This window comes from Gorilla gorilla, chromosome 9, assembly GCF_029281585.2.
Source record: "Gorilla gorilla gorilla isolate KB3781 chromosome 9, NHGRI_mGorGor1-v2.1_pri, whole genome shotgun sequence".
NCBI classification, from domain to species: Eukaryota; Metazoa; Chordata; class Mammalia; order Primates; family Hominidae; genus Gorilla; species Gorilla gorilla.
Genome location: NC_073233.2, coordinates 1,504,477 through 1,518,396, shown reverse-complemented (window position 1 = coordinate 1,518,396; position 13,920 = coordinate 1,504,477).

Sequence of the window (13,920 nt, the reverse complement as noted above, 5' to 3'; positions counted from 1 at the left end):
TGTTTATACAGATAGCAGTGTAGTTATTTCCATGTTTATAGAGATACCAGTGTGGATATTTCCATTGATATACAGATAGCTGTGTAGATATTTACATGTTCATACAAATAGCGGTGTAGATATTTCCATGTTCATACAGATAGCGGTGTACATATTTCCATGTTCATACAGATAGCGGTGTAGATATTTCCATGTTCATACAGATAGCGGTGTAGCTATTTCCATGTTCATGCAGATAGCGGTGTAGATATTTCCATGTTCATCCAGATGCCGGTGTACATATATCCATGTTCATATAGATGGCGGTGAAGATATTTCCATGTTCATACAGATGGTAGTGTAGATATTTCCATGTTCATACTAATGGCGTTGTAGATATTTCCAAGTTCATAGAGATGGCGGTGTTGATATTTCCATATTTATAGAGATAGCAGTGTAGTTATTTCCATGTTTATAGAGATAGTAGTGTAGATATTTACAGATAGCTGTGTAGATATTTGCATGTTCATTGAGATACCGGTGTAGATATTTCCATGCTCATACAGATAGCGGTGTAGATATTTCCATGTTCATACAGATAGCGGTGTAGATATTTCCATGTTCATACAGATAGTGGTGTAGATATTTCCATGTTCATACAGATAGCGGTGTACATATTTCCATGTTCATACAGTTAGCGGTTTAGATATTTCCATGTTCATAAAGATGGCGGTGTAGATATTTACATGTTCATAGAGATGGCGGTGTAGGTATTTCCATGTTCATACAGATAGCGGTGTAGATATTTCCATGTTCATACACATAGCGGTGTAGATATTTCCATGTTCATACAGATAGCGGTGTAGATATTTCCATGTTCATACCAATAACGGTGTAGACATTCCCATGTTCATATATTTAGCGGTGTAGATATTTCCATGTTGATACAGATGGCAGTGTAGATATTTCCATGTTCATAGAGATGGCGGTGTAGATATTTCCATATTTATACAGATAGCAGTGTAGTTATTTCCATGTTAATAGAGATAGCAGTGTAGATATTGCCATTGATATACAGATAGCTGTGTAGATATTTGCATGGTCATACAGATAGCGGTGTAGATATTTCCATGTTCGTACAGATAGCGGTGTAGATATTTCCATGTTCATACAGATGGCGGTGTAGATATTTCCATGTTCATACAGATAGCGGTGTAGAGATTTCCATGTTCATACATATAGCGGTGTAGATATTTCCATGTTGATACAGATAGCGGTCTAGATATTTTCAGGTTCATACCAATAGCGGTGTAGACATTTCCATGTTCATACAGTTAGCGGTGTAGATATTTCCATGTTCATACATTTGGCGGTGTATAAATTTACATGTTCATACAGATGGCGGTATAGATATTTCCATGTTCGTGCAGATGGCGGTGTAGATATTTCCATGTTTATACAGATAGCAGTGTAGTTATTTCCATGTTTATAGAGATAGCAGTGTAGATATTTCCATTGATATACAGATAGCTGTGTAGATATTTGCATGTTCATACTGAGAGCGGAGTAGATATTTCCATGTTTGTACAGATAGCGGTGTAGATATTTCCATGTTCATACAGATAGCGGTGTAGTTATTTCCATGTTCATACAGTTAGCGGTGTAGATATTTCCATGTTCTTACAGATGGCGGTGAAGATATGTCCATGTTTGTACAGATGGCGGTGTAGATATTTCCATGTTCATACAGATGGCTGTGTAGATATTTCGAAGTTTATAGAGATAGCGCTGTAGTTATTTCCATATTTATAGAGAAATCTGTGTAGATATTTCCATGTATATTCAGATAGCTGTGTAGATAGATCCATGTTCATGCAGATAGCGGTGTAGATATTTCCATGTTCATCCAGATGCCGGTGTACATATATCCATGTTCGTATAGATGGCGGTGAAGATATTTCCATGTTCATACAGATGGTGGTGTAGATATTTCCATGTTCATACTAATGGCGGTGTAGATATTTCCATGTTCATAGAGATGGCGCTGTATATATTACCATGTTCATACAAATGGCGGTGTAGATATTTCCAAGTTCATAGAGATGGCGGTGTTGATATTTCCATATTTATAGAGATAGCAGTGTAGTTATTTCCATGTTTATAGAGATAGTAGTGTAGATATTTACAGATAGCTGTGTAGATATTTGCATGTTCATTGAGATACCGGTGTAGATATTTCCATGCTCATACAGATAGCGGTGTAGATATTTCCATGTTCATACAGATAGCGGTGTAGATATTTCCATGTTCATACAGATAGTGGTGTAGATATTTCCATGTTCATACAGATAGCGGTGTACATATTTCCATGTTCATACAGTTAGCGGTTTAGATATTTCCATGTTCATAAATATGGCGGTGTAGATATTTACATGTTCATAGAGATGGCGGTTTAGGTATTTCCATGTTCATACAGATAGCGGTGTAGATATTTCCATGTTCATACAGATGGCGGTGTAGATATTTCCATGTTCATACAGATAGCGGTGTAGATATTTCCATGTTCATACCAATACCGGTGTAGACATTTCCATGTTCATATATTTAGCGGTGTAGATATTTCCATGTTCATACAGATGGCAGTGTAGATATTTCCATGTTCATAGAGATGGCGGTGTAGATATTTCCATATTTATACAGATAGCAGTGTAGTCATTTCCATGTTAATAGAGATAGCAGTGTAGGTATTGCCATTGATATACAGATAGCTGTGTAGATATTTTCATGGTCATACAGATAGCGGTGTAGATATTTCCATGTTCATAAAGATGGCGAAGATATTTCCATGTTCATACACATAGCGGTGTAGACATTTCCATGTTAATGTATTTAGCGGTGTAGATATTTCCATGTTCATACAGATGGCGAAGATATTTCCATGTTCATACACATAGCGGTGTAGATATTTCCATGTTCATACAGTTAGCGGTGTAGATATTTCCATGTTCATACAGATGGCGGTGTAGATATTTCCATATTTATACAGATAGCAGTGTAGTTATTTCCATGTTTATAGAGATAGCAGTGTAGATATTTCCATTGATATACACATAGCTGTGTAGATATTTGCATGGTCATACAGATAGCGGTGTAGATATTTCCATGTTCATACAGTTAGCGGTGTAGATATTTCCATGTTCATACAGATGGCGGTGTGGATATTTTCATGTTCATACAGATGGCGTTGTAGATATTTCCATGTTCATAGAGATGGTGGTGTAGATATTTCCATGTTTATGCAGATAGTGGTATAGATATTTCCATGTTTATGCAGATGGTGGTGTATATATTTCCATGTTTATAAAGATGTTAGTGTAAATATTTCCATGTTCATGCAGTTGGCGGTGTAAATATTTCCATGTTTATAGGGATGGCGGTGTAGATATTTTCATGTTTACACAGATGGCGGTGTAGATATTTCCATGTTTATAGAGATAGCAGTGTAGATATTTCCATTGATATACAGATAGCTGTGAAGATATTTGCATGTTCATACACATAGTGGTGTAGATATTTCCATGTTTATACACAGAGCGGTGTAGATATTTCCATGTTCGTACAGATGGCGGTGTAGATATTTCCATGCTTATAGAGATGGCGGTGTAGATATTTTCATGTTTACACAGATGGCGGTGTAGATATTTCCATGTTTACACGGATAGCGGTGTAGACATTTCCATGTTTACACAGATAGCGGTGTGGATATTTCCAGGTTTATGCAGATAGCATTGTAGATATTTCCATGTTTATACAGATAGCGGTGCGGTTATTTCCATGTTTATACAGATAGTGTTGGAGATATTTCCATGTTTATACAGATAGCGGTGTAGATATTTCCATCTTATTACAGATGGCGGTGTAGATATGTCCATGTTCGTACAGATGGCGATGTAGATATTTCCATGTTCATACAGATGGCGGTGTAGATATTTCGAAGTTTATAGAGATAGCGCTGTAGTTATTTCCATATTTATAGAGAAATCTGTGTAGATATTTCCATGTATATGCAGATAGCTGTGTAGATATTTCCATGTTCATACAGATAGCGGTGTAGATATTTCCATGTTCATAGAGATAACGGTGTAGATATTTACATCTTCATACAGATAGCGGTACAGATATTTCCATGTTCATACAGTAGGCGGTGTAGATATTTCCATGTTCATACAGATGGCAGTGTAGATATTTACATGTTCATTCAGATGTCGGTGTAGATATTTCCATGTTCGTACAGATGGCGTTGTAGAAATTTCCATGTTCATAGAGATGGCGGCGTAGATATTTCCATGTTTATGCAGATAGCGGTATAGATATTTCCATGTTTATAAAGATGGTGGTGTAGATATTTCCATGTTTCTACAGATGGCGGTCTGGATATTTCCATGTTTATAGAGATAGTGGTGTAGTTATTTCAGAGGTTATAGAGACAGCATTGTAGATATTTCCATGTATACACAGATAGCGGTGAAGTTATTTCCATGTTTATACAGATTGCGGTGTAGATATTTCCATGTTTATACAGATAGCGGGGTAGATATTTCCATGTTTATAGACATACTGGGGTAGATAATTCCAATTTTATACAGATAGCAGTGTAGATATTTCCAAGTTCATACTGATAGCAGTGTAGATATTTCCACGTTTATAGAGATGGCGGTGTAGATATTTCCATGTTCATACAGATGGCGGTGTAGATATTTCCATGTTTATATAGATGGCGGTGTAGATATTTTCATGCTTACACAGATGGCATTGTAGATATTTCCATGTTTACACAGATAGCGGTGTAGGCATTTCCATGTTTACACAGATAGCTGTGTGGATATTTCCATGTTTATGCAGATAGCGGTGTAGATATTTCCATGTTTATACAGATAGCGGTGCGGTTATTTCCGTGTTTATACAGATAGTCGTGCAGATATTTCCATGTTTATACAGATATCGGTGTAGATATTTCCTTCTTAAAACACATGGAGGTGTAGATATGTCCATGTTCGTACAGATGGCGGTGTAGATATTTCCATGTTCATACAGCTGGCGGTGTAGATATTTCAAAGTTTATAGAGATAGCACTGTAGTTATTTCCATATTTATAGAGAAATCTGTGTAGATATTTCCATGTATATGCAGATAGCTGTGTAGATATTTCCATGTTCATGCGGATAGCGGTGTAGATATTTCGATGTTCATCGAGATGCCGGTGTACATATATCCATGTTCATACAGATAGCGGTGTAGATATTTCCATGTTCATACAGATAGCGGTGTAGATATTTCCATGTTCATACAGATAGCGGTGTAGGTATTTCCATGTTCATACAGATAGCGGTGTAGATATTTCCATGTTCATTCAGTTAGCGGTGTAGATATTTCCATGTTCATACAGAGGGCGGTGTAGATTTTTACATGTTCATACAGATGGTGGTGTAGATATTTCCATGTTCATACAGATAGCGGTGTAGATATTTCCATGTTCGTATGGATGGCAGTGTAGATATTTCCATGTTCATAGAGATGGCGGTGTAGATATTTCCATGTTTATACAGATAGCAGTGTAGTTATTTCCATGTTTATAGAGATAGCAGTGTAGATATTTCCATTGATATACAGATAGCTGTGTAGATATTTGCATGGTCATACAGATAGCGGTGTAGATATTTCCATGTTAGTACAGATAGCGGTGTAGATATTTCCATGTTGATACAGATAGCGGTGTAGATATTTCCATGTTCCTACAGATAACGGTGTAGATATTTCCATGTTCATACAGATAGCGGTGCTGATATTTCCATGTTCATACAGTTAGCGGTGTAGATATTTCCATGTTCATACAGATGGCGGTGTAGATATTTACATGTTCATACAGATGCGGGAAAGATATTTCCATGTTCGTACAGATGGCGGTGTAGATTTTTCCATGTTCATAGAGATGGCGGTGTAGATATTTCCATGTTTATGCAGATAGCGGTATAGATATTTCCATGTTTATACAGATGGTTTTGTAGATATTGCCATGTTTATAGAGATGACGGTCTAGATATTTCCAAGTTTACAGAGATATTGGCATAGTTATTTCCAAGTTTATAGAGACAGCGTTGTAGATATTTCCATGTTTATACAGATAGTGGTGAAGATATTTCCATGTTTATACAGATAGCGGTGTAGATATTTCCATGTTAATACAGATAGCGGTGTAGATATTTCCATGTTTATAGAGATAGTGGTGTAGATAATTTCAATTTTATACAGAGAGCAGTGTAGATATTTCCACGTTCATACAGATAGCGCTGTAGATATTTCCACGTTTATAGAGATGGCGGTGCAGATATGTCCATGTTCATACAGAGGACGGTGTAGATATTTCCGTGTTTATTTGGATGGCTTTGTAGACATTTCCATGTTTACACAGATAGCGGTGTGGATATTTCCATGTTTATGCAGATAGCGGTGTAGTAATTTCCTTGTTTATACAGAAAGCGGTGCGGATATTTCCATGTTAATACAGATAGTGGTGCAGATATTTCCATGTTTATACAGATAGCGGTGTAGATATTTCCATCTTAATACAGATGGCGGTGTAGATTCATCCATCTTCATACAGATAGCGGTGTCGATATTTCCATGTTCGTACAGAGAGCGGTGTAGATATTTCCATGTTCATACAGATAGCTGTGTAGATATTTCCATGTTCATACAGTTAGCAGTGTAGATATTTCCATGTTCATACAGATGGCGGTGTAGATATTTACATGTTCATACAGATGGCGGGGTAGATATTTCCATGTTCGTACGGATGGCAGTGTAGATATTTCCATGTTCATACAGGTGGCGGTGTAGATATTTCCATGTTTATACAGATAGCACTTTAGTTATTTCCATGTTTACAGAGATAGCAGTATAGATATTTCCATTGATATACAGATAGCTGTGTAGATATTTGCATGTTCATACAGATAGCAGTGTAGATATTTCCATATTCATACAGATAGCGGTGCAGATATTTCCATGTTCATACAGAGAACGGTGTAGATATTTCCATGTTCATACTGACAGCGGTGTAGATATTTCCATGTTCATACAGAGAGCAGTGTAGATATTTCCATGTTCATACAGTTAGCGGTGTAGATATTTCCATGTTCATACAGGTGGCGGTTTAGATATTTACATGTTCATACAGATGGCGGTGCAAATATTTATAAGTTCTTACAGATGGTGGTGTAGATATTTCCATGTTCATACAGATGGTGGTGTAGGTATTTCCATGTTCTTACAAATGGCGGTGTAGATATTTCCATGTTCATAGAGATGGCGGTGTAGATATTTCCAGGTTCATACAAATGGCGGTGTAGATATTTCCATGTTCATAGAGATGGCCGTGTAGATATTTCCATGTTTATACAGATAGCAGTGTAGTTATTTCCATGTTTATAGAGATACCAGTGTGGATATTTCCATTGATATACAGATAGCTGTGTAGATATTTACATGTTCATACAGATAGCGGTGTAGATATTTCCATGTTCATACAGATAGCGGTTTAGATATTTCCATGTTCATACAGATAGCGGTGTAGATATTTCCAAGTTCATACAGATAGCGGTGTAGATATTTCCATGTTCATACAGTTAGCGGTGTAGATATTTCCATGTTCACACAGATGGCGGTGTAGATATTTACATGTTCATACTGATGGTGGTGTCGATATTTCCATGTTCATACATATAGCGGTGTAGAGATTTCCATGTTCGTACATATAGCGGTGTAGATATTTCCATGTTGATACAGATAGCGGTCTAGATATTTCCAGGTTCATACCAATAGCGGTGTAGACATTTCCATGTTCATACAGTTAGCGGTGTAGATATTTCCATGTTCATACAGATGGCGGTGTAGATATTTACATGTTCATACAGATGGCGGTATAGATATTTCCATGTTCGTACAGATGGCGGTGTAGATATTTCCATGTTTATACAGATAGCAGTGTATTTATTTCCATGTTTATAGAGATAGCAGTGTAGATATTTCCATTGATATACAGATAGCTGTGTAGATATTTGCATGGTCAAACAGATAGCGGTGTAGATATTTCCATGTTCGTACAGATAGCTGTGTAGATATTTCCATGTTGATACAGATAGCGGTGTAGATATTTCCATGTTCATACAGATAACGGTGTAGATATTTCCATGTTCGTACAGATAGCGGTGTAGATATTTCCATGTTCATACAGTTAGCGGTGTAGATATTTACATGTTCATACAGATGGCGGTGTAGATATTTACATGTTCATACAGATGGCGGTATAGATATTTCCATGTTCGTACAGATGGTGGTGTAGATATTTCCATGTTCATAGAGATGGCGGTGTAGATATTTCCATGTTTACACAGATAGCGGTGTAGACATTTCCATGTTTACACAGATAGCGGTGTGGATATTTCCACGTTTATGCAGATATCAGTGTAGATATTTCCATGTTTATACAGATAGCGGTGCGAATATTTCCATGTTTATTCAGATAGCGGTGCGGATATTTCCATGTTTATACAGATATTTGGGCAGATATTTCCATGTTTATACAGATAGCGGTGTAGATATTTCCATCTTAATACAGATGGCAGTGAAGTTATGTCCATGTTTGTACAGATGGCGGTGTAGATATTTCCATGTTCATACAGATGGCGGTGTAGATATTTTGAAGTTTATAGAGATAGCGCTGTAGTTATTTCCATATTTATAGAGAAATCTGTGTAGATATTTCCATGTATATTCAGATAGCTGTGTAGATACATCCATGTTCATGCAGATAGCGGTGTACATATTTCCATGTTCATCCAGATGCCGGTGTACATATATCCATGTTCATATAGATGGCGGTGAAGATATTTCCATGTTCATACAGATGGTGGTGTAGATATTTCCATGTTCATACTAATGGCGGTGTAGATATTTCCATGTTCATAGAGATGGCGCTGTAGATATTTCCATGTTCATACAGATAGCGGTGTAGATATTTCCATGTTCATACAGATAGCGGTGTACATATTTCCATGTTCATACAGTTAGCGGTTTAGATATTTCCATGTTCATAAAGATGGCGGTGTAGACATTTACATGTTCATACAGGTGGTGGTGTAGGTATTTCCATGTTCATACAGATAGCGGTGTAGATATTTCCATGTTCATACAGATAGCGGTGTAGATATTTCCATGTTCATACAGATAGCGGTGTAGATATTTCCATGTTCATACCAATAGCGTTGTAGACATTTCCATGTTCATATATTTAGCGGTGTAGATATTTCCGTGTTCATACAGATGGCGGTGTAGATATTTCCATGTTCATAGAGATGGCGGTGTAGATATTACCATGTTCATACAAATGGCGGTGTAGATATTTCCAAGTTCATAGAGATGGCGGTGTTGATATTTCCATATTTATAGAGATATCAGTGTAGTTATTTCCATGTGTATAGAGATAGTACTGTAGATATTTCCATTTATTTACAGATATTTGCATGTTCATAGAGATAGCGGTGTAGATATTTCCATGTTCATTCAGATAGCGGTGTAGATATTTCCATGTTCATACAGATAGCGGTGTAGATATTTCCATGTTCATACAGATAGCAGTGTAGATATTTCCATGTTCATACAGATAGCGGTGTACATATTTCCATGTTCATACAGATAGCGGTGTAGATATTTCCATGTACATACCAATAGCGGTGTAGACATTTCCATGTTCATATATTTAGCGGTGTAGATATTTCCGTGTTCATACAGATGGCGGTGTAGATATTTCCATGTTCATAGAGATGGCGGTGTAGATATTTCCATATTTATACAGATAGCAGTGTATTTATTTCCATGTTAATAGAGATAGCAGTGTAGATATTGCCATTGATATACAGATAGCTGTGTAGATATTTGCATGGTCATACAGATAGCGGTGTAGATATTTCCATGTTCGTACAGATAGCGGTGTAGATATTTCCATGTTCATACAGATAGCGGTGTAGATATTTCCATGTTCATACAGATAACGGTGTAGATATTTCCATGTTCATACAGATAGCGGTGTAGATATTTCCATGTTCATACAGTTAGCGGTGTAGATATTTCCATGTTCATAGAGATGGCGGTGTAGATATTTCCATGTTTATGCAGATAGCGGTATAGATATTTCCATGTTTATACAGACGGTGGTGTAGATATTTCCATGTTTATAGAGATGGCGGCGTAGATATTTCCATGTTCATAAAGATGGCGGTGTAAATATTTCCATGTTCGTACGGATGGCAGTGTAGATATTTCCATGTTCATACAGGTGGCGGTGTATATATTTCCATGTTTATACAGATAGCTGTGTTGATATTTCCATGTTCATACAGATAGCGGTGTAGATATTTCCATGTTCATACTGATAACGGTGTAGATATTTCCATGTTCATACAGATGGCGGTGTAGATATTTCCATGTTCATACAGTTAGGGGTGTAGATATTTCCATGTTCATACAAATGGCGGTGTAGATATTTCCATGTTTATACAGATAGCAGTGTAGATATTTCCATGTTTATAGAGATAGCAGTGTAGATATTTCCATTGATATACAGATAGCTGTGTAGATATTTGCATGTTCCCACACATAGCGGTGTAGATATTTCAATGTTCATACAGATAGCGGTGTAGATATTTCCATGTTCGTACAGAGAGCGGTACAGATATTTCCATGTTCATACAGTAAGCGGTGTATATATTTCCATGTTCATACAGATAGCGGTGTAGGTATTTCCATGTTCATACAGATAGCGGTGTAGGTATTTCCATGTTCATACAGATAGCGGTGTAGATATTTCCATGTTCGTACAGTGAGCGGTGTAGATATTTCCATGTTCATACAGAGGGCGGTGTAGATATTTCCATGTTCATACAGATGGCGGTGTAGATATTTCCATGTTCATACAGATAGCGGTGTAGAGATTTCCATGTTTATACAGATGGTGGTGTAGATATTTCCATGTTTATAGAGACGGAGTTCTAGATATTTCCATGTTTACAGAGATAGTGGTGTAGTTATTTCCAAGTTTATAGAGACAGCGTTGTAGATATTTCCATGTTCATACAGATAGCGGTGTAGATATTTCCATGTTCATACAGATAGCGGTGTAGATATTTCCATGTTCATACCAATAGCGGTGTAGACATTTCCATGTTCATGTATTTAGCGGTGTAGATATTTCCATGTTCATACAGATGGCGAAGATATTTCCATGTTCATACACATAGCGGTGTAGATATTTCCCTGTTCATACAGATAGCGGTGTACATATTTCCATGTTCATACAGTTTGCGGTTTAGGTATTTCCATGTTCATACAGATGGCGGTGTAGATATTTACATGTTCATACAGATGGCGGTGTAGTTATTTCCATGTTCATACAGATAACGGAGTAGATATTTCCATGTTCATACAGATAGCGGTGTAGATATTTCCATGTTCATACAGATAGCGGTGTAGATATTTCCATGTTCATACAGAGGGCGGTTTAGATATTTCAAAGTTTATAGAGATAGCGCTGTAGTTATTTCCATATTTACAGAGAAATCTGTGTAGATATTTCCATGTATATGCAGATAGCTGTGTAGATATTTCCATGTTCATACAGATAGCGGTGTAGATATTTCCATGTTCATAGAGATAACGGTGTAGATATTTACATGTTCATACAGATAGTGGTACAGATATTTCCATGTTCATACAGTAAGCGGTGTAGATATTTCCATGTTCATACAGATGGCAGTGTAGATATTTACATGATCATTCAGATGTCGGTGTAGATATTTCCATGTTCGTACAGATGGCGTTGTAGATATTTCCATGTTCATAGAGATGGCGGCGTAGATATTTCCATGTTTATGCAGATAGCGGTATAGATATTTCCATGTTTATACAGATGGTGGTGTAGATATTTCCATGTTTACACAGATGGCGGTCTGGATATTTCCATGTTTATAGAGATAGTGGTGTAGTTATTTCAAAGCTTATAGAGACAGCATTGTAGATATTTCCATGTTTACACAGATAGCAGTGAAGTTATTTCCATGTTTATACAGATAGCGGTGTAGATATTTCCATGTTTATACAGATAGCGGGGTAGATATTTCCATGTTTATAGACATACTGGGGTAGATAATTCCAATTTTATACAGATAGCAGTGTAGATATTTCCAAGTTCATACAGATAGCAGTGTAGATATTTCCACGTTTATAGAGATGGCGGTGTAGATATTTCCATGTTCATACAGATGGCGGTGTAGATATTTCCATGTTTATATAGATGGCGGTGTAGATATTTTCATGCTTACACAGATGGCATTGTAGATATTTCCATGTTTACACACATAGCGGTGTAGGCATTTCTATGTTTACACAGATAGCGGTGTGGATATTTCCATGTTTATGCAGATAGCGGTGTAGATATTTCCATGTTTATACAGATAGCGGTGCGGTTATTTCCATGTTTATCCAGATAGTCGTGCAGATATTTCCATGTTTATACAGATATCGGTGTAGATATTTCCTTCTTAAAACAGATGGAGGTGTAGATATGTCCATGTTCGTACAGATGGCGGTGTAGATATTTCCATGTTCATACAGATGGCGGTGTAGATATTTCGAAGTTTATAGAGATAGCGCTGTAGTTATTTCCATATTTATAGAGAAATCTGTGTAGATATTTCCATGTATATGCAGATAGCTGTGTAGATATTTCCATGTTCATGCAGATAGCGGTGTAGATATTTCGATGTTCATCGAGATGCCGGTGTACATATATCCATGTTCATACAGATAGCGGTGTAGCTATTTCCATTTTCATACAGATAGCGGTGTAGATATTTCCATGATAATTCAGATAGTGGTGTAGGTATTTCCATGTTCAAACAGATAGCGGTGTAGATATTTCCATGTTAATTCAGTTAGTGGTGTAGATATTTCCATGTTCATACAGAGGGCGGTGTAGATATTTCCATGTTCATACAGATAGCGGTGTAGATATTTCCATGTACGTACGGATGGCAGTGTAGATATTTCCATGTTCATAGAGATGGCGGTGTAGATATTTCCATGTTAATACAGATAGCAGTGTAGTTATTTCCATGTTTATAGTGATAGCAGTGTAGATATTTCCATTGATATACAGATAGCTGTGTAGATATTTGCATGGTCATACAGATAGCGGTGTAGATATTTCCATGTTCGTACAGATAGCGGTGTAGATATTTCCACGTTGATACAGATAGCGGTGTAGATATTTCCATGTTCCTACAGATAACGGTGTAGATATTTCCATGTTCATACAGATAGCGGTGTAGATATTTCCAAGTTCATACAGTTAGCGGTGTAGATATTTCCATGTTCATACAGATGGCGGTGTAGATATTTACATGTTCATACAGATGGCGGTGTAGATATTTCCATGTTCATACAGATAGCGGTGTCGATATTTCCATGTTCGTACGGATGGCAGTGTAGATATTTCCATGTTCATAGAGACAGCGGTGTAGATATTTCCATGTTAATACAGATAGCAGTGTAGTTATTTCCATGTTTATAGAGATAACAGTGTAGATATTTCCATTGATATACAGATAGCTGTGTAGATAATTGCATGGTCATACAGATAGCGGTGTAGATATTTCCATGTTCGTACAGATAGCGGTGTAGATATTTCCACGTTGATACAGATAGCGGTGTAGATATTTCCATGTTCCTACAGATAACGGTGTAGATATTTCCATGTTCATACAGATAGCGGTGTAGATATTTCCATGTTCATACAGTTAGCGGTGTAGATATTTCCATGTTCATACA